At 59.0% G+C, this 20695-nt stretch overlaps 2 long non-coding RNA genes across 2 annotated transcripts; one reads left to right on the top strand and one right to left on the bottom strand.

Moving 5' to 3' along the window:
• Positions 1–1388: 1388 nt before the first annotated feature.
• LOC118665184 lies at positions 1389–16770 on the bottom strand. The gene is made up of 3 exons (XR_004970582.1): positions 16464–16770; positions 4307–4378; positions 1389–3576 (listed from the first exon to the last, which is right to left on the bottom strand). It is a non-coding gene; the product is annotated as an uncharacterized LOC118665184 (long non-coding RNA).
• On the top strand, positions 16465–19352 carry LOC118665185. The gene is made up of 3 exons (XR_004970583.1): positions 16465–16559; positions 18230–18284; positions 18943–19352. It is a non-coding gene; the product is annotated as an uncharacterized LOC118665185 (long non-coding RNA).
• Positions 19353–20695: the final 1343 nt, after the last annotated feature.

The following is a 20695-nucleotide window of genomic DNA, read 5'->3' on the forward strand; positions in this document are numbered from 1 at the left end:
CAGCTTCCTGCCGGCCTCGCCTGACCACTCTGTAACCTCAGGAGAAGCGCTGACAAAAAGGGGAACTTCAAAATCTGAGTCAGACAGAAGCAAAACAGACAGAAATGCTTCCTGGGTTTCACTAGGCTTTCAACTGAGACTTGCCCCAGAGTTGAAATTACCGACGGGCCCCTGCAGGAGCCCCTTGGCCTGTCGGCCACACGGGGGTTTCTTTGTCCCCTTGCACCCCATTTGGGCAGAGAAGGGCCACCCCACACTCCCTCTCTAGGGCCTTTGACAGGACACGACTATGTAGGAATCGGAGGTTCCTCCACCCATTCATTATTAATCCAGCACATTTGTCTTGAGCCCTTACTCTGTGCCAGGCCTCGTGCTGTGAACAAGACACACAGGGTCCCTGCCCTCCAGGGGCTGGCGTTCTCCAGCGGGGACCAGTTAACACACAAGCAAGCTGAATAGAGCTGTGGGGTGCAGTTTGTGCTACAGAGAAGGGCGCGACCTGCTTTGACAGGAGCCGGCAGGAAAACCTGGCGGAGCAGGGGGCATGAAGCCGCGTCCGAAAGGAAGAGACGGAACCTCGAAGGGAGGACGTCATTCCCGGGGTCAGGAGGGGCTGCCCGGATGCAGCTCGGGATGTCCTGGGAGCTGCAGAGGCCGCTGTGCTGAGGGTGAGCGGGACGGAGAGGGTGGCTTGCACAGTCCTGTTGGCCTCTGGGCCAGAGCTTGGGCAGGTTGTCTGGTCAAGCAAGAAGCAAGGTTGCCAAGTGCCCGGGGCCTCCCGTCCTGCAGACCGGCCGGCTTTGGGAGAAATCACGGGCTTATCTCCCTGGGAGCTGGCAGGAAAACCCCTCCATCCTGGGGCAGGGGGAGAGGGGTGTGGAGGGAGGAAGGTGCTGCCCACCCAGCTCTGGATGTCTTGCCAGAGATCCCCCCAAACTTCCTCCTGACCCCCATCCCTTCCCCAGGCAGAATCCCCCACCACCTCCCCCTACCCTTGCCAGGCTAGTCGGATCTGCTGTCCCTTTAAAGGGCCCTGAGTCGGAGTTAAGGAGACTGACTCAGTGTGGAAGGGGTGGTCCCTAGGTGGCCAGGCGCCAGGGCGGCAGCAGCGGAGGAAGCCGGCGACCGCAGCTCCCTGTGTGCGTTCTGCTGCGAAGGGCAGAAACCACAAAACGCCATTTGAATTCCACTGTGCAGCGTGGCTTGTGTAATGAGGTTACCCCTCATAATGGGGGCATTCAGGGCCCACGCGGGCCTGCAGGGCCGGAGCCAGCTGATGCTGATGTCATCTTCCGTTAGGCGTCTCCCCCCGCCCCACAAATTAAGGACTTGAAAAAAAAATGCACCAGGAAACTAAAGCGAGAGCCAGAACGGAAGTCTTGGTTTTATTTATAGTTGATAACTTATGTCCGGCCTGCTCCAAGGAGGCCCAGCAGGGAGGATAACGAGCCCCAAGGAGGGGTGACAAAATGCCCCAAACCCTGGGGTAATGTGGCATTCTAGAGCGAGCCTGAATCTCTGTTCTGAGCTCCCAGAAGCCAGCGCAAGAGGGGAGCAGGTGTGGTGACATGGCAGGGGTGGGAAACGGGGGCCTGGGAGTCTGGGTTCAGAGTACAGCCCAGCCACTGAGGGGCTATGAGGCCTGAGGCTCTGCTTTCTTATCTGAAAATGGAGAGAAGAATGCTGACTTGGTCGGGAGGGCCGTGCAAGGCACCCAGCACCGGCTCTTGCGTTTTAGCGGCTCTGCTGGCCTAGGAACTACAGGTAGGTCGCGCAGTTGCCCGCTCCCACACCTACATGCCTGGCAGACATCACTAATGGGTTGCAGCACAGTTCCCAGCCACATTCTGCCTCACGGCCCTACCCACACAGTCTCCAGGGGCCATCACCCGTGTGTCAGAGTTGCCTGGGGGTGAACCTGCTTGTCACCCAGACCTATAACCAGCTGAGGAGGGGTCCAGAGGGGCCTCAGCCATCTGAGGAATTCCCAACACCTGGTTGACGCCTGTGCATGGCAGGCACTTAAAAAAAATGTCTAATAATGAATGTTAAACTTAAGAGGACCTTTCTTCTGCACCCAGGGACTGAGGGTGAACCAGGCATCAGGCCCTCAGTGGGCACCCTAGGCCTCGGGGACCAACATGAACCAAACTGCTGTTTACGTGAGCTCTGCTGGCACAAAAGTGAGATGCAGTCGTTCTGGGGTACTTTGGGGATGCCTGTCCTGTGCCACGCCCTGGTCTGGACTGCGGAGTCCTCTGCGACCCTGGAATCAAGCAGAGGACAGAGACCCCAGCACGCAGGTTGTCCACCACACGGTGTGTTCCGGGCAAAGCCCACGACTGCCCAAGAGGCCGCGGTAACTCTGAGAAGAGTGGGCCAGATGGGGCAGCAGGCTTTGCTCCGAGTGCTGCGGAGCCACGAGTTTTCCTGGCCGACCAGGCGAGGAAAAGCATTCCAGGCAGAGGGACCTCCCAGGTGAAGGCAAAGAGGCTGGTGTGTCAGGATCCACAAGCTGTTCAGCATGAGAGGGGGCTCACCTCCTTTGAGAAGGAGCCCTGGGCCTTGCTTTTGGATGGGACGCATGTCCCAGCTTCTGTTCCTTCCAAGACTTACTCAGATGATTAATTAACTAAATGCACTACGTTCCCAGCAAGCTTTGCAGACTGTGAGCAGGCCGCCCGGAGCTGGCAGCCAGAGGGTGAGAGCAGCAGCCACACAGCTGGTGACTGTGGGCCCAGTTTGAGTCCTCACAGGTGTCTGAGGCCATCAGGTAGCCCTGGGCAACGGGTGGGACCAATGTGAGGTTTTATCTCAGGACGTGTTGCAAGCTACACTGGAGATAAGAAAGGTAAAGGGCTGGTCCATTTGCTCTCATGATTTTTCCTCAAATGCTACTTCAGGTTAGACTTCTGAGCAGGGTCAGCACATGCAGAGCAAACATATCATTGCTCCCAGATTCTGCACTCATGACAGGCATGACCAATCAATGATAGAATCCTCAACCCAGTACTCAGGCAATGGATCCCTGGGGGTGGTTGGGTCTGGGCCACCCTTCTCAGTGAGATGGACACCCTGCTTTGTCATGAAGCCCATCAGGGTCTGACCCTCCTTTTTGCCCTTTGGACACTTTTGGCCAAGACCGTTGGAAACTGTAGAAACCAGCACAAAGGGAGAATGAAACAGGTCTCTCTCTGCCTCTCTCTCTCTCTCTCTCTCTCTCTCATGCACACACTTGTGGGAACATAGGCAGAGCAAGGTCATGTGCACACAAGTCGTCTGAAGACAAGTGAAATATAAGCCAGGCGCTCTGTCTCAGGGTCTAGGACTGCGCCTGCACACAGAAGGTGCTCAATTAATGTCTGATGAGTGAAGGAACTTCCTGGGTCCAGGCTGTTTGTGGGCAGTCGTGCTGTCCCAGCACCGTCTCTTGGCCACGTCCCACCTCCTGGACCTTGCTGAGGCCCTCCGGGTTCTCATCTCTCCCCAGGGAAGGGTTGAGGCTGTGGGACGCCACCCCCATGGAGCGCTGGATGAAGTAGGGCCTGGAACTGTTTGCCTGGAGTCTTTAAATGACTGTTGATATAAGGTCCCAGATAAATGCCGAGCGGAGACCGGGGTGGGAGAACCGGGCTCATGGGAGGGGCTCTGGCAACCACCCACCATCCCTGCCCCTTCCTCAGGGGAATTCACTGGCATCGAGAAAGGATTTTCGGAAATGGCTGTGTTTGAAAGGCCCCTGCTTAATGTTCCCTTAAATTGGAATAGGTTTCACTTGACAACGTGTCTGCTGACCCGCGGGGAGAGGGCAGCCCCTGCCCGAGCGAGTGCCCGCTGACCCAGGAATTCCTGCATCTCAGTTCTGCTCCGCTCAGGGGCTCACTTAGCCAAGTTCAAAGGAATGCCTTTTCCTGCAGCAAAACAACAGTCGGAGCTCAGAGAGTCACTGCCCTCCGTTCAGGCACCTCTGTGGGAACCTGGATCAGGGACATTCCTCTGGAAAGAAGAATGTGCACGTGGGGGACAGATGGGCCCCTGCCAAGTCCAGTCACTCAACAGCAGAGCCTGAGGCCGGGGAGGACAGACTCCAGGCTGGTCCTGGGAACAGAGTCACACACAGAGGCGGGGTGGATGGGGGGAGCAGTCTGCATGCACCTGCCTCGGGACGCTCTGAGTCAGGAGGTGGTCCCTGAGCTGGTGGCTTAGCAAGGTGACACATGATGGGAAAGACCCAGGGCTGGGGGTGCCCAGGAGAAGTGTCTGATCCCACCCAGGGTAGAGGAAATTCTCCCAGGGCAAGTCCTACCTAAGGCAGGAGCTCCATTAGTGTGGATGAGCAGGCTGTGCTGCAGTAACTCTCTTCCCCGGTTCACCAAACCTAAGGAGATGGGAGAAGAGGAGTAAACAGGCTGTGTAAACAGGGAAGGGTGAGGTCTCCCCATTTTGCAGACAAAGGCACCAAAGCCCAGAGAGGAACCAAGCCAAGAGGGCTCACGGGTGCCAAGCATGCCCCCAGCCTCTGCTGGTTCAATCTGCACAACAACCCAGAACAATGCGGGGGGGGGGGGGGGAGCATATTATCCCCATTTCACAGATGGAGAAACTGAGGCACAGAGCAATTCTGCAAGGTCCCTACAGTCATCCCAGAAGCTAGTGGCTGATCTGAGGTCTAATCCAAGCCCTCTGACCACACAGCCCCTGTGCTCACCTTCAGGTGACTTGCCTGAGGTCACAGTGCCACCAGGCTGGGCACAAAGCCGGCTCTCCTGGCTCGGGCTCCCTCGCCCTCTCCCAGGGGAGAGCTTCGGCCACTTGAGGACCTATGTGCACTTATCTGGAATGGCACCGGGGTGGAGCAAATTTGGGGTTCATTCTGCTCCCGCTATCGTTTTCATGGGCATATCTGGGCATAAGACACCTCAACTTGGCCCCCAGGTCTTACCAGTGGAATGACCAGATCTGGAATGGGGGACCAATCGCCTTATCTCAAAGGACAGGTGGTGATGAAAGTATCGCATGCCACCATGTTGAAACCCGGGACCCGCCACCGCCCCTGCCCCTGCTGAGCGGCAGGTGGGTCAGGTTGGGGGTCAGAAAAAGTGATGTCACCATTTCTGGCCTTGGGGGTCTGATCAGGAAGAGTCTGCACCTCACACCCCCAATTTGAAGTACAGCCGTCACATTTGACCCCACAGTTATTCTGTGAGTGATGTTGGGAGGGGGCAGGGGGGGCTGCGGGGGGCTGAAGGCTGGGCTGGGACTGGAGGAGTCACCCCCAGACTGCTCCTCCACCTGGCTGTTGCCGCCAAGGCCTCTCCCCAGGGCTGGTTGAGTGTCCTCACAGCATGGCGTGTGGTTGAGGAAAGCAGGGCAGAAGCCATACGCCTTTCATGACGTGGCCTTGGGAGTCATGCTCTGTCATTGTCACAGCATCCCATTGGTTATCAGGGAGACCTCTGGAGGGGGAAGGAGCTACGTGAGGGTGCGATGCCAAGAGGTGAGGTCATCAGAGGCCACCTTGAACCGGCTGCCACCCCCAGACCTCTCCAACTCTGCCACAGGCACCTGAGTTCTGCTACAAGGCCCGTGGGCAATTGTGCAGTGGTGCCTGGTGTGGGAGAGATTTCAGAGCTACTGGGAGTGGGGTGCTCTGGAGGAGGGGGCATGCCAGGTGTGGTGCCACACTGAGAGGAGATGGAGCCCGTGCCCTGGCGGCAGCTGTGGACCTGTGTCTCCACGGAGGTGAGAAGCTCACTCCGGGCCATCATCACGCTTGGGAAGCACATGGGTGAGGGGCACAGGGGGCATCCTTCTCAGGCACCTGCCTTCTCAGCAGCACGATAGGGACGCGGGGACAGAGTGAGCAGCTGAGTGGCAACCCTTCTAGCTGTGGCACAAGGGCTGGTATTGGTGACAGACAGACCTGAAATGTGTCCACTGGGTGTGACCCTGAGTAAGTCTCTCAGATCCACTCTGACCCTCAGTCTCCTCCTCTAAAAGGGGATCGTTGTTTGTCCCCTGCAGGAGAGAGCGGAAAGCCACGTGTGTCAAGAGGCCTGGCCCACACCAGAGCTCTGGTTCAGCCTCCGACACAGCCCCGCCCTGGGAGCCGCTGACTCCATGGGACACCCACCAGTGGAACACGAGTGTCCCAGTCCCAGGTCAGCCAGTGAGCGAGCACGCTTTCTCCCACGCACCCGGACCAGCCAGAGTCGCCCTCCTGGGTGCTAGGGAGAGCGTGCCAGCATGGCTGTGGTTGTTGGGACACCACATTCATGACAAATGACCTGGGCAGATATTTCACACCTCTTCTTTCACATTCCTGCGGGAAAATGACATGGGATGCGGAATGCTCCTCCCCGGGACAGCTGACAAAAGACACGGCGCGCCCTTATCTCAACTGGAAGTTCTGTTTTTATTTTACCAAACAGGGGCTATCGGGGCTGCTTAGATGAGAGAAGTGTGTCATTGGAAGGGCAAGGCCAGTTAGGAAAAGGAGGGCCTGGGAGGAAAGCTGCAGAAAGAGACCATCTCCCATAGCTTGGCGTCGGGGGCCTCAGGACAGGCGGGCACACCCAGACCGCGCCTCTGTGCGGGAGCCTCGGCTGTGGCGACAATGCGTGGTGCACACTGCGGCTCAGCACACGGGCGCGGGGTGACCCCTCCCATCGAGGAGACACGGACACATCGGGGACCTCAGGAGAGGCCGCCCCTGCGGGGCCGTGGCCTGGGGTCCCTGGTCTTCATTTCATCTGCTTCTTCGGAAACGGACGCTCACGGGCAGTAGAGGGGCCTCAGTGACCCCGATTTCAAGGGAAACCCCTCACCATCCCACACCAGAGAAGGAACACCAGCACAAAATCAGGGGCCTGACTGTGTGTTCCCACAACGCCTCACCCCGCGCGGGGGTGCCGTCCTGCCGCCTTCTAGCATATTCCGCAGAGGCTGGCTCGGGGCCCAGCGGCCCATATTGCAGACAGAACCCTCGGCCACTGCTGACGGTGGGCTCGCTGTGACATGGGCACCAGGAATCCTACGGGCCATTGGCCTCACCATGTTCCCATCCCGCCCCCGGCAGCATGCCTGGCACACAGCAGAGGTTTGGCAAAGGTTTGCTGGGCAAACACACCAGACCACAGAGCAGACTTCAGAACCAGAAGAACCCGAGTCCGGATGCTCTCCAGTGACTGTGACCGAGGGAAGTCACTTAACCTCCCGGGTCTCGGTTCCTGCCCTGTGAGGTGAAGGTCACAGTGGTAACCCAGTAGGATCTCTATGAGGGTTCGGTGAGACGATGTTTGCAAAAGGCAACGCGGAATGGGTGCTCAGCGGACGTGCCCGCCGCCTCCCCTGCAGGTGGCTGAGGCCTCCCTGCCTCCAGCCGCAGGCTGCCGGTGACTGCAGCGGCCCCGGCGCCAGCCCCAGGAGCGTGGGAACTTCCTGCCCCCTGTTTGTCTTGGGCAGCTCGGGAGGGCTGACACCCTCTGTCAGCTCCAGCCAGGTAGCCCGGAGTGAAAGGGGAGAATTGTTCCCGTGACCTTTGTTTTCCTTGTCAGAGGTGATTTCTGCAAGCCCCGCCCCTTTTCCCTGAAGGCTAGGCCAGCCTTGGTCCCCCACTCCCAACGGGGCTGGAGGGGCCACCCGTGCACTGGGGGGCCTACAGCCCAGCGTGTCCCTGCCAGCAGGTGTGAGGCCCTATGTCCACCCCACCCCTGCTCCAGCTGCCAGCAATAACCCCCTGGTCCTCACTCCCTGCTCTACCCCCCGGGACCCAGGGTCAGTCATCTTACATCAGTCAAGCTCCCCAGCCCAGGAGAGATGCTCCCACCCACTAGAGCAAGGTACCCTCTCCTCCTCCCACCCTACCCACTGCACCCAGGAGGGTGTCTCCACGCCCGCCTCGGAGCTGGGCCACAGGTCTCTACACCATTGAAAACGCTTTCTCCTCCAAGTTCCCATCCCTGAGTCTCAGCCCCCTCTGCCCTCTGGCCACGTGGCCAGCCCACTGCTCACTGCCCGCCTTCCCCACTGTGGCATAGCTGGTGGCCCCAGGGTGGAGCCTCTGCACCGTGGGACCTTCAAGAGGTCAGCTGTGCAGTGGCCGCCGCAGGCTGTGCAGCTGGGGCTAAGGGCAGACTTGGCTCGCTGAAGCTTCCTTTCCGATTTTCCAGAAGATATCGATTATTAATGATCATTGTTCTTTCCTTCTGGGGCATGAAAAACAGGTTCAACTCACAACCGGAAAAGCAGCAGGTCGAGGTTCCCAGAGTATGAAATGTCAGTCGCCGGCGGCAGTGACATTCACCCACAGGCACTAAAAATAGACGTGGAGACAGGAGCACCGAGTCTCCGGGGCTGGAGACAGAGGTGAGCTCAGGGCAGACAGGACACTGGCCACTTACGTCTGCAGCCATGCGGCGAGGCAAGGGGTTTGCCTCTGTTTTTTTCTTAGGAGATAGAAAGAAAGTCAACTTGAGAAGGGTCAGCCCAGAGGGACTTCGCTCTTCTACATGTGACCTGTCCACATGGAAAATCTATACTAATAACAGGCCAGCGTCACGACCAGAACGACCGCTCGACCAGTTGCCATGAGGTGCATTGACCACCTCTCGGTCCCTCCCCCGCGGCCCACGCAAGCAGCGGTGGGCTACTGCGTGAGATTTCGCGTGCTGGGCCTCTAGTTTATGTAGAAACAAAACCTGTGGTGAGATGTGACCACGGGCACGTCGGGTTCAGCAGGATTCACCCCGCTGGGCCCGAGGAGGCAGAGGGCTCCTTCTCCTTCCCACAGGACGGACTGGACACGGGAACCCGACCGAGGCCGGCACAGCCTGGAGAACTTCTGTGATGACAGAAATGTCTGGGCTGCTCCATCCTACATGGAGCCACCGGCCGCTGGAGGTATCAAGCCCTCAAAATGTGGCTGTTGCGACTGAGCAACAGAATGACTAATTGTATTTCCTTGTAATCGATTTAAATTCAAATAGCCATCTTTAAATGCTGGCTAGCAGTGACCATATTGGACAGCACCGTTTCAGGCCTTAGGAGAAGGAACACTGTGCTCGATTAGCAATGTCTGCCAGGGACATGGGATGGGCAGGGAAGGCATGAATGCTGCGTCACTGAATGACCAGGGATCTGGCGTGAGCGAGGCCACCTGAGGCCTCAATCATTGATTCTGGTGCCTGCACAGTTTTAGCATTTAGGAGGTCCGTGAAGTTTGGGGCCACACCCCCTGTTCTTTCGTCTCCTGGCCTTTACTGAGGCAACTTCCGGTCTCCTAACTGCTTCCCCTCCTTTTGGGATCCCATTTCTAACACACTTTCTACACAGCAGACAGAGGGTTCTTTCAAAACACCAACCCAACCATGTTCTACGGTGCTCGGAACCCTAGCCTCGTCTCCCCGGCACGGCCGCAGACCCTCCCCTGCGATGCCTCCGGCTCGTCCCCTTCATTCTCCTCCAGCTCCGCTCCAGCACACCCCCATGATGCTGGCTGCTTCTGCTTCGGCTCCACTGCCCAGGAAGCCCTAGAGGCAGGCAGGGGCTATCTCTTGCTCTGTCTTAGCGTCCCCCACCCAGAGCAATGATGGGCTCCATGGAGGCCTCACGTGATTCTAGGAATTCCTGGGTTCATTTCCTTATTGTGTCCCCAAAATAGTAAGGCGAGTACCATGCCTGCCAGTTTCACAGATGAGGAAACAGAAGCTCAAAGAGGGGAAGGGTTTGGCCAAGGACAGGAGGCGCCATGACAGACCCGAGACTCAGACCCGGGGAGGTGACACTCTCAAATCTCGCTGTCTGCCCAGGGCACTCTGCCTCAACACGGTGGCTGCGCTGAGGGTGGAAACCAGTGTGTGGGACTTTCAGTCCAGTATTTCTTCTTCTACTGATTTAATATATGCTGGGCCCAGGTGAGGAAAGGGATGGAGGGAGGGAGGGATGGGTGATGGATGAATGGGTGGTAGATGAACGGATAGATAACTAGACGGATGGATGGAGGATGATGGGTCAATATTGGAGGGTGCATGGCTGGGTTGTCATACAGGTGGATGGACAGTTGGAGGCACGCATGCATAAATGAATGAATGAAAGCACAACAAAACATGGTAAGAAGTGAAACAAAAGGTCGTGACTAGAAAAATAGATGAGATAATGGTTTACCATGTTTCAGGTTTATATAAAAAAAAATTCAGGTCATGCAAGAAAAATTCTTGGAGGCTTTTGCTTATAAAGAGATAAAGGAAATGGTAAGCTGTGTGCAAGGCCTGGGCTGTGCAAGGGCCTGCTCCGCTGTGTCCTCCTCCCCCCACCTGCTCCCGCGGGCTCACGGAGCTCCTCCCTAAGGCCACTTTCTCATGGGAAGGCTGAGAAACAACAGCAATTTCTTCTGAATGGAACTCGCCCCTGAGCCAAAAAGTAAACACGAGTGAGGGAGGGAAGAGCCCAAGTTGGTGTGTGACTACTCAGCGGCGGTTACATAACCGGGACATACCTGGGAGAGGCCGTGATCCGGGGGATTTTAACAGGTGGAGGGGGCCGCGGTGGGAGGGAGGCAGGCAGGGCACGCCCGGAGCAGGAATGGCTGTGCAGGTCCCTGGCCTTGCTGGGACCTGGAGCCAGGTTTGCCCGGGGAGGAAGGAGGGCAGGAGCGAATGCAGGTGTCATTTACCGAGGGCGTTCATGCGATAGGCCTTTGCATGACTGTTCTGTTTAATCTCCTAGGGGTAGGTACAGTCCTGCTCCCTCTCACAGATAAAAAATAGAATGAGAACAGAGAGGCGCAGTCCTGAAGCGAAGTTACACAGCTGGTGTGGCAGCGCTGGGACTGCTAGCACCAGTCACCGAGTGCACGAGTCCACCTCTTCCTTCTCTCTCCAGCCTCCCTCCTCCCCTCCCTCCCACCAGTAAATCACGTGTCCATGTGTTCTTTCAACTTTCCCTCTATCCACCCCCCCGACCCCTCAACCAACCCCTCTTCTTCCCCAGGTTTTCTCGGCCCTGGGTACGGACCAAAGAGACGAGACAGAGCCGCTGCCTCGAGGCCTTGGTTTCTGATGGGGGACTGAGCTGAGCATCAGTGTCCATCTGCGACATGATTTTCAAACCGCGCACCGGGCCCTGCCTGTGTGTGGAGGGCCCAGGAGGAGCTTTACATGCATTTCTTCCTTCATCTGCAAGGCAGCTCCCAGCTCAGGGTCGCTCTTCCCTGTGGCAGAAGAAGAGACTGAGGTCCACAGAGGCCCTGAAGCCAAGCCTTGGGCCCGGGTCAGGGAGCGCTTGGTGAGGGGACAGCCCGGTGGGCTTGGGCAGGCACCTGGGGCTTCCTTGAGCGGAGATGGGAAGTGTAGGGACATCGTGTGATGCTGGGTGGTGGTGGGAGGGTGGGGCCCAGTGTGGCCTGGCTGTCCCACCAGACCTGGTGGCTGTCAGCCTCGGAGTTGCTGGCCCCAGGGCCTGGGAGAGCCCCAGGGACACCAGGCAGGGCCTTGGCCTGGCCGAGCACAGGCAGCCCAGAGTAGGGACCTCAGCCCTTAATCCAACTCTAGTTGCACAAACACCCAGCGCCCATCTCAAGCCGAGGTTCAGCTCTGGAGTCCGGGTGCTGCCTGAGGATCACCGGTCGTCTTACGGAGCCAGTGCCCTCTCTGCTCGCCAACAACCCTGGGGCGGGAGGAAGGTCCATGCAGGACCCTGGTCAAGGGGTGGGAGCTTCTTTTTTTTTTCTTCCAATGTACCAAGTCCAGGCTCCTAAGTCACTAAGCCTCCCCTCCCTGTCTCCCCTATCCTTCCCCTGAGGCTGAGCAGCTGCAGGTAGACCAGCAGCCCCTTTGCCTCCCCTCCTAGGAAGCTAGAGGGAGAGCTGACACCCACTTGGCACGTGTCCCTGGAGGGCGCTGCCCATCTCAGGAACTCTCCACAGGTGGGCGATCAGACGGGAGTGATGGCACGGGCAGATACCCAAGGAGTTGTCTGCTGCAGCCCATGAAGCCCCTGAGGCCCTCGCCCTCGGCCTGACCACAGTCCCTGGCGCGCCTCTTGGAGCCCAGGGCTCTCCAGACCCCTGGCTGGGACCATCTCCAAGGGTCCTTCCAGCTTCAGCACACGGAGATGCTGGCCATGAAAATCAGGTCACCACAGCCTACAAGGGAAGGCAGCTGGAGGGAGAAGAGGCTTGGTTTATCCGGCTCCTAATCTCACCTGCCCTAAGGTGTCCCCTTGGCCATGTGCTGGGCCAAGCTCTGCCCCCCATCATGCTCCCATCTCTGCCCTTGCCCATCTGGGAAGCTGGCGTGCGTTAGGAACTTGGGGATTTTTACAGGACAAGAGCCAGGGGGGTCCTGGGCCTGGCTGGGAGGGGGCCTGTGGAAGGAATGGAGGGGCATGATGGGCCACCTGTGCCCCAGAGTGAGGGAGGGGGCTGGAAAGGGTGCCAGTGGGAGCAGGAGGCCCGGGGCCAGCTGCAGGAACCGAGCCCTTCAGAGAGAGCCCACGGCCCTTCTGCACACCACACGTCTTGGTGGCGCGGATGCCCAGCTGACTTCCTGCCATGATTCTGCCACCACCTCAGCCACCGTGGGGGCTCAGCCCCTTCCCCTCAGATACCATAACGGAGGGGCCAGGGACAGACCTGGGGGAGAGGGAGGGGCCAGAAGGGAGTCGGAGCTCGTTGTTCCCAGCACACCCTGCTCGGGCGCCTGCCCCCCACCGATCAGCCGTCAATCCTGTCCCCTGGGAGGCAGCGCACAGGCCCTGGACCTTGTCAATCTGCGGAACATACGAAGCCGGAGCCAGAGCGTTCCCACGCCGCACCAGCGCCGAGGCGGGGCCCTGAGCGGCAGATCGCTGCCTGTCACAGGCCCGGCGCCCCAGCTCCTCCACACGAGGCCCTGCCATTCCCATCGCACCATCGGCAAACCGAGCCCAAGACCCTCGGGGTCACCCCGTCTCAGGGCGTGTGGGTCTGTTTCCTGGAGTTTCTCCTCGTGCCCATAATGCACTCTGCCCCCTCTATGGCCAGGGCAGGGGGTCTACCCAAACCAACAGCATCCTCCTTGGCCCGACTAAGGGCCTGAAGTTCCCTAAGTGCCGTTTGAGGCCCATTTTCAGACTCACACTTCCCAGTGGGCAAGAGATGGGAAACAGACGTTTATGGAGAGGAAACTGGGCTCAGAGAGGTTAAGTGACTTGCCCAAGGTCACAGAATGAAGAAGGGCAAGAGTTTGGATTCAAACCCAGAACTGTGTCTGGCACATAGTAGGTGCTGAATGAATGAATGAATGAATAAAGACCACAAGGCCATGCTCTCAGCTCCCACCCTATGCCCTTGGTGTCTGGCTGACAGCCTGAGGAGCCTGGCTCCGGCTGAAATACCTCCAGCATCAGGTGCTCACGGCTCTGCGGTGGGACTGTCTCCCGGACCTCTGACCGCTGGGATATTCCTCCCACGCCTCACCCACCGTGGGTCCCCGATGGCAGCTCACAGGTTGAGTCCTGTTCTCTCCCCAGGGCTCCAGAGTGCCTTGACCCCTAACCCTTCCCAGATTCCCTTGCACTCCACCTGGCTCCCCGACTCCGACCCCTTGAGCCTCTCTGGCCCCGCCCCACATGCCTCGCCCTCCAGAGGTCTCTGCTCAGCCCTGCGTCATCGGCCTCAAAGCTGAGTCGGGAAGTCCCTCTCTGCCCGCATCTGGTCTCCTGGCCTCCCCTGGGCATGGTCAGCACTGCTGGGCCCAGAGGCCACCTCTTCCCCCTTCCCTGGAGGGTGGGGGAACCCTCCTGCCCCAGCCTCCCCAGGAGTTAGCATCCTGAAGAAAGACCCCTCCACCCACCCTGTTTCATTGTAACTGCACCGGCCAGGACAGAGCCCACTGCTCTTGGTGACCCGGCCATTTACCTTCCCACCACATAGGCCCGTCGCTCCCACCTGAGAAAGCAGACACCACCCGCACGGAGGTCTCCGAGCATCCCTGGACCCTGGGGGGCGGGGGGACGGGGGGGAGGAGGTGCCTGCAGCGTGGAGCAGAGGCAGCAGCTCCAAAGTCCTCTCGCAAGCCCCAGGGCAGGGAAATAAAGCTCACGGTGTCTAACGTGGAGAGCGAGGACACACAGGGGCACAACCTCCTTCCACGCCAATAGCATCAAAGTCGTCCGGGAATCCGGGAGTCCTTCACTGGAGACGGGCCGGAGTGTTTGCTATGGATCCTCCAAGAGGAGGGAGGAGAGTCTCTTAAACCAATTTGACCTCAGATCCTTTTCTCAGAGTGTCTCATGAGACTGGTGTTCCCTGGAACCCACTTTGATAAACACTGTGGAGTTGCCTCTAAAGCCCTGAAGTGCTAGGGTCCAGAACTCTGACCCAGTCCCGAGTGTGGGTGGGGTCAGAGGATGATGCTTCGAGAGCCCCAGCTACCAAGCATGGGCTCCTGGCGTTCCCCAGTAAGTGATGCCTGGAGTTGCCTCCTTGTTCACAGGACTATGTGGCCCCAAAGCCCACGAGGCCACCATCAAGGATGAGTGGGAGCCAAATTGCAGCCCCTCTGGGGACCTGGAGGCCTAGTACAGCCCCACAGCCCAGCAGAGCCTGCAGCTCACCGCCTGGGACAGAAGCTTCAAGACGCCCACGCAGGTGACGTCTTCCCCTAGGGAGGACGGAAGCAGGTGGCTCCGCTGCTGCCCCTCTGAGGGCCTCCGCCCACATGCCCCTCCAGGTCTGCTGTGCTGCCCCCCAGCCAGAAGCCTCCAGCTGGCTGTGCCTTCAGGTGGCATTGGCAGGCCCAGGCTCAAGGAGCCCAGGCAGCCTGTGAGTGGGCCCAGCGGGCTCCCAGGCGGGCACCATCTGGCCCGGTTCCAGGCCCTCTCCTTCCAGGCTGGCCCTGAATAGCTCCCGCGTTTCCCCAGCAGGGCCTTTGATCTGGAGCCTCTTCCATTCATTCCCACCCTCTCTGGCTTCCCATCTGATTTGAGAAGGGCCCTCCACGCCTCCTTCCGCTTGGCGTTTTCCTAATCCTCCGGGCACTGCACACTTATGTTCCCTCCTGAGCCCCAGCCAACTCCTTCTGGTCCCCTTGACATTCCTGCCTTGTCTCCTCCCTCCCAGCCGTGGCCTTGCCACACGCCAGGGCCTCAGCGGGCCTCCCTCAGGTGGGTGTACTCCTGGCACCGGCATCATTCATTCTTCCCCTCCTGCGTCCATTTACCCAACGCCATTGAGCGCCCCTCTGTGCCAGGCACAGGCCATGGCTGTGGTCCTCCAAACGCAGAGCTTCTCTCTGGGAGCAGAGAGCGAATGAAGGAGCAAGTCCCCATGTGACTGGGGCTCTCACACACAGGCCTCCCAGCACAGCGGCAAACCCCTCCACCCCCCGCGGGACACGGGGGGCTACAGGAAGGCCAGGAGTTGCCTCAGGTGCTCTGATCACACAGCTCTGAGATCCAGGACAGGAATTTCTGCCTTCGGACCCACCTATAGAAAGTGCTGTTCACCTTCATCAAGGCCTCCATCCCTGACTGGCGAGGGTCTGGGCCCCAGCTGAGAGGACACAGAGCTTCTGAGGGGATCTCCGTCAGCAGAGTTCGGCCGAGGCCTGTGGTCCCTCCACTAGGCTTCCCAGTTAGAGAGGGGACCTCTGGGGGTGACAGGGGTTACAGATGAGACATGGATGGACAGGGGGATCTAGTCAGTGTGTCCCGTGGCACACCCAGAAATGCCGGCATGTGAGTTGGGCTGACCCCCTCTGTGACCACGGCCAACTCCCTTTGTTGGCTCAGTTCAAGCCACCTCCCTGTCCAGAAACCATTGCCCTTGTGTCTAAAAGAAAAAAGATTGGGTCTCACAGTGTGCAGAGATGTTCTCTCCCCACCAGGTCAAGTTTGACACCCCTCCCTCCCAGGTAGTCCCCGCACGTCCGGGAGTGGGGAAGGCAGAGCGCACAGGAGTGGTTCTGGACCATGAGAAGCAGGTAGAAGGTCACTTCCAAGCCAAGGCAATGAAAGCCCCTACACCTTTCCGATGGCAGGACCGTGAGATTAAAGATATCCTAGATCACAGAACCACCATGTGCAGGGCAAATCCCCTGACAGGCACCCTTCACTGTGTGGGCGAAAAATGAATCTTAGCACTATGAAGCCCTTGCGATTTGGAGGCTCATTTGTTATTGCAGCAAAACCTAGTGTATCCTCACTAACACACCAGAGGTGGCGGATACATGAAACAGGCACCATCACGAAGAGCCTGGCACCTGGACCGACATTACTAATCCATCTGGGTACTGTCCCTTCCCCATCTCAGCACGTGCTCCAGGGAGCCCACACCAACCGATCCAGGAAACATAAGAGGTGACAGGCTCTTTCTAGCTCACAAATTGTCACTCAGACGGTTGAACAATTTGATTGGCCCCCTTCTTGGCCACCCAGTGGTGGGACTTGGGAGCCCGGGAAGCTGTCCCTGGGGAGGTCCTTACCACCCACTCTTCAGGCTTGTCAAAGTTCCCTCTCTGCCGGTCTCCGAGTGGCCCCTGCCACCTGCCCGCCCCTCCTTGCCGGCTCTGGAAGCCTCGGTGAGTGATTTCGGCGTCGGTGACGTTTTTCTCCCCTCATAGCAGTTACTTGTAGAACCAAGTAAAGGCTTGTCTCTCTGAAGACGCCGGGGAGGAGCGGGGCTGCCCCACGCTTTCTCATTCTTTCTCAGGGTGTGCCCGCCTGAGACCCAGGAGACAAGTTCACCTTCTAGAAGGAATGTTGGGCACCACCCGAGTCCTGTCTCGGTGGTCAGCTCCCTCCCGAGGGAGCCTGAGAGGAGGGAAGGGCCGTCCCAGGACGGCGGCTGGCTCCTGAGGGGGAGGCCAGGGAGAACACGACTTTCGACAATGGGGCTTTGATCTGCCTAATGTCAGGAGACGGGAGGGCGCGGACGCCAGGTCCTGTGTCACTCCCGTTCCCACAGGAGATGCCCTGTGCAGGTATTCACATGGGGAAATTCTTGGCAGGCCGGCCCCTGGGCCGGTGCCCATCGCAGACACAGAGTGGCAATTAGCTTTGGAAAAACGGTGGGCGAGGCCTGTTTGGCGGAGGCTTCAGCCTCCAGCCCAGGCAGCTTCCAGAGGAGGCAGGGAGGCTGCCCCCACGGGAGGGGGCGCCCTCCTGGTGTGAGCGAGGGTGAGCTTGAGAGGTCCCCGTGGTCAGGGGCAGCCGTTGGGGCACAGACAGCCCGCACTCTGTCCCCGGCTGACTGCGACCTTCGCCAAAGCGCTGAGCGAATGGGCCGCGCGGCTCCCAGCTGTGTCCAGCCTCGGGGTTGGAAGCACATGGAGAGGCCGGGCCACGGGAGCGCTCACAGGATGTTGTGTAACGCGGGAGCCCACAGGGCCGCCCTGGGGCTGGGGCCAGGCCGGCAGGGCTGCCAGGGGCCCATCCTCGGAGCTGTCAGGACGCATTATCTCCACCTCCGCTCAGGAACAATGGCCTCACCTGTAGTCACTCCTGTTCCGAGGAGATGAAACGCCCGCGCCTCCTGCCCGCGGCTCCGGTTTCCCTGCAGGAAGGCTGCGGCGGGATGGGCCGGGAGCCCCAAAGATAGCGGAGCCGGAGCTGGGCGGGGGGGCGCCTCTGCAGATCAGCCTCCGAAGACAAGACATCCTGAGGGCTTCTTGCTCCCGCCTTCCTGGCCACCTCCGCCAAGAGAGGGTCCAGTGTGGATCGGCTCCCTCGCTGTCCGTTTCTCAGAAATTCTGACATCTCCCCCCACCGCCCCCCCGCAGGGACAAAATCCCCATCACAGCCCGCGTCCTGCACCCGAGCCTCTGGGCGCAGGGATGTCAGCCCCGCAGCCGCGCGCGCAGTCGGGTATTAGCAATGGACACGGGGACGCGTTGGCCAGGCACGGCCCGAGCGGCGTGCACTCATTTAGTCCACACAGCCAGCCCGTGAGCGGCCCCGGCGAGTGTCACCCCCACTTCACTTTTGGGGAAACCGAGGCACACAGCTAGTACCGGAAAACCCCCGTGTGAACCCTCACCGCCACACCCAGGGCCCTTTGGTGATGCCAGTAAGGGATTCTCTGAACCAGCTGTCCCACCTCCCTGGGGCGGGGGCCTCGGCGTGCAGGCCAGGGGACTGTTTGTTAAATTCTCAAGAAGGTATCTGGCTGGCCCAGGCACCACTGCTCAAGCCTCTCTCCAGGCCCAGCATGAACCGATCACCCCAGCACGCCCTCGCTCTCCTTCCTCAGCCCCTGCGTGGACCAGCAGGACTGCTGCCCCATTCTGCAGATGAGGACACTGAGGGTGAGGTGACTCGGGGTGGTGTGTTTCAGCCCCTGCTCTGCTGCCTGAATGAAGGGGGAGGGGGAGGGAAGGGGGGACTGGGGAGGGTGCTGCGCCATCAAAGGCCTCGCGGTAAAGACACCTCCCCTTCCCCGTCCTGCCTGGGATGGTTCACACCAGCCGCACCCCCCCCTCACCCCCCCCACTTCTGGAGGGTCAAGGCCAGCGCTGTACACTCAGCGCCTAGGAACTGGCCAATTGGGTATTTCTGATGAACCCACTCGGAAATCTTAACTGTAGGTGGCATTTCCGGTCCTGATGGAGGGTAAACAATGGCCCACCGCGGCAGGAAAGAGCAAGGGCTCGCCCAAACCCCAGCCTGCACAGAGCCGTTGTGTGCGGACAGATGCGAACCTGCGTGTCGTCGGCAGGGAAATGTTTAGATACCAGAGAGCAGGCTAGTCTGTCAACAACGGGCCCTTTGTGCGGCGCAGGGGACGCGGGGTGGAGGGGAATTTGCATTTTTGAAGCATCCTGGCTGCGGGGTGGCAGACACTACCTGCAGCCCGGCGCCCCCCACGTCTGGGCGACCCCGTGCGGGCGGGCGTCTGTGTGCCGGGCACTGGGCCAGCGTGAGAGCCCCGGGAATGGAATAATGAAGAATTAATTTACCCAGCAGGGCCCTTTCAGTGTCTGGGAAGCTCTCGCACCTTCTCCGAGGGGCAGACGCGTTTCCTTGGGAGGAATGACGTTACACAATCGGTCTGTCAAGAGGCCGCATTCAAGAATCCAGGCGAGACTGCTTCAGCTGCGGCGGCCGCTTTGATTCACACACTCCTCGCGGGCACCACAGACCCCGGCTCCCCGCTGCCCCGAGAAGGCACAAACCACCCGCGAGGGAGCCCACACCGGAGCCAGAGAAAACACGGCAGGAACGGGGCTGTGCTTATGGCGTGCGGAGGCCGTGCAGCCCGAATTCCACAGCCGCACAGAAGTCTGTGTGGGGATCAACACCCACTGTGCGGAGGGGCACCCTGAGGCACGCGCGCGCGCAAACACACACACACACACACACACACACAGCACACACACCACACACAGCGCACACACAGCACACACATACACACACACAGCACACACACACAGCACACACACACACACACACAGCACACAGCACACACACACACCACACACAGCGCACACACAGCACACACACACATACACACACAGCGCACACACAGCACACACACACACATACACACACAGCACACACATACACACAGCACACACACACACATACACACACACACATACACACAGCGCACACACAGCACACACATACACACAGCACACACACACAGCACACACACACACACATACACACATACACACACAGCGCACACACAGCACACACACAGCACACACAGCACACACACACATACACACACAGCGCACACACAGCACACACACAGCACACACAGCACACACACACAGCACACACACACATACACACACACACATACACACACAGCGCACACACAGCACACACAGCACACACACACAGCACACACATACACACACACAGCACACACACACAGCACACACACACATACACACACAGCGCACACACAGCGCACACACAGCACACACACACACACACACACATACACACACAGCGCACACACAGCACACACACACACACATACACACACAGCACACACACACAGCACACACACACACAGCGCACACACAGCACACACACATACACACACAGCACACACATACACACAGCACACACACATACACACACAGCGCACACACACATACATGCACACATACACACACATACACACACAGCACACACACAGCACGCACACACACAGCACACACACACAGCGCACGCACACACACACATACACACACACGCACACACACACAGCCTAGGGCCAGCAAGAAGCACAGCAGAGATGACCCCGCCACATGTATTAGTTCTCTGTTGCTGTAACAAACTGCCCACAATGTGGTGGGTCAAAACAACCATCAGCATCTGTTGTCCTCACATTTCTGTGGGTAAGGAACAGGGCAGGGGTGCGGCTGGGCAGTGCTGGCCGAGGGTCTGTCCTGAGGTTGGAGGCTGAAGCTGGCTGAGGGGCAGTCCTCTGACAGTTTCACCAAGACAGAGGATCTGCTTCTAAGGCTGGTGAGTTGGCACTGGCTGCTGGTATGAGGGCCCAGTTCTCCATGGTTGGATGGATGGTGGATGGATGAAGCATGGATTGAATGATGAGCGGATACATGGATGATGAATGAATGAATGGATGGATGGATGAATGGATAAATAGATGATGGGTGGGTGGGTGGATGGATGGATGGGTGGATGGGTGGATGGATGGATGAATGAATGGACGAATGGATGGGTGGATGGATGGATG

This window comes from Myotis myotis, unplaced genomic scaffold (assembly GCF_014108235.1).
Source record: "Myotis myotis isolate mMyoMyo1 unplaced genomic scaffold, mMyoMyo1.p scaffold_m19_p_10, whole genome shotgun sequence".
In the NCBI taxonomy this organism is placed as follows: domain Eukaryota; kingdom Metazoa; phylum Chordata; class Mammalia; order Chiroptera; family Vespertilionidae; genus Myotis; species Myotis myotis.